The sequence below is a fragment of the Apteryx rowi genome, unplaced genomic scaffold (genome assembly GCF_003343035.1).
Source record: "Apteryx rowi isolate R43461 unplaced genomic scaffold, aptRow1 scaffold_999, whole genome shotgun sequence".
Classification (NCBI taxonomy): domain Eukaryota; kingdom Metazoa; phylum Chordata; class Aves; order Apterygiformes; family Apterygidae; genus Apteryx; species Apteryx rowi.
Genome location: NW_020451314.1, coordinates 124196 through 125579, shown reverse-complemented (window position 1 = coordinate 125579; position 1384 = coordinate 124196).

The window sequence follows — 1384 nt, the reverse complement described above, 5'->3', positions numbered from 1 at the left end:
CCCCCCAACACCCCCCCCCCGCCGTGGCCCCCGCGTGACGTCACCCCCGCGCCCCGCGCGCACACTCGCGTCCGCCTCACTCGGTCCCGCCCGCTCCGCGGCGCCGCCGGTTTGTAGAATAGCAACCGCACTGATTGGCCGCGGCGSGTGGCGGGGCCGGCGCGTGGCGGACCAATGAGCAGCGCGGGAGGCGGGGCTGAGTGCGGCGCCCAGGTTTGGATTGGTGGACACCGCCCTAGATCCCGCCCAGTCGCCGGCAACGCGCAGCCTATCAGAGCGAGGGGGCGGTATCAAGAGGAAGCGCCTGACCATAGAGAGGAAGGGTTGGGTAGAGCGGCAGGAGGATTGTGGGATAGCGGGGTCCTCCTCCGGGCCGTGCGGCACACCTGCGCTCCGGTACCGCGCCTCCGGGCGGCGCAGCCTGCTCCGTGCACCAGCCCTGCACCACCCACCCTTACTCCCTGCACCCCTGCTCCATGCATGCACCCCTGCATCCTTGCTCCCTGCATCCCTGCTCCATGCACCCAGCTCTGCACCCCTGCACCCTGCAGCCAGCTTTGCACCCCTGCTCCTTGCACCAGCCGTGCACCCCTGCTCCGTGCACCCCTGCACCCCTGATACATGCGTCATGTGGCAGCCCTGCCCAGCTGCACCCCTGCTCCGTGCACCACCCCGACACCCGTGCCCCATGCACCCAGTCCTGCTCCATGCACCCCTGCCCCGTGCACCCGCCCTGCCCTGCCCCAGGCTGCACCCMGGGCTCGTACCCCAGCTCCAGCCCYGTGTTTGCCCGCAGGTGACACCCCCCAGGCCCATCCCCATTGCAGCCCCGTTGCACCCTGTGCACCAGCCTGGCCCCGACATCCCTGCAGACACAAGTGACACCAGCCCCATCCTCGCTGCAGTCTTTATTGCTTGGCCAAGCAGGACGGGGACATTCGTGGGGCCACAAGCTGGGCGGGTGGCCGGGAGCCCCGAGCACCCCCCTGCCAGCCCCACACCTCTTGGCTCCCTGGGGCTGGGGCACCCCGAGCCCCACGGCATGGCAGGGGCAAGCAGGGGGCTGGAGGGGGGGCYGGGAGGGGACAACACCGGGACGAGCGGCACCGCCATCGGGGCGAGGGCAGCCAGGACCCCCCGGGTCGGGCAGGGCAGGAAACCGCTGCGTCCAGCCAAGTTTCCAGGACAGGGGAAATAAATAAATATCAATAAATACAAGGGGGAAGGAGCCATCTCGGCGTCTGCCTGCGCCCGGCCATGAGCCCCGGCTCCAGGAGCAGCGCTTGGCGCGCCAGCTCTGCGGCTGCATCCTGCCGGGGCGCTCGGCGGCTCCGGCTGCTCGATGGCTCCGGCGCCAGCCCGCGCCAAGCCCGTGTCGGCTGCG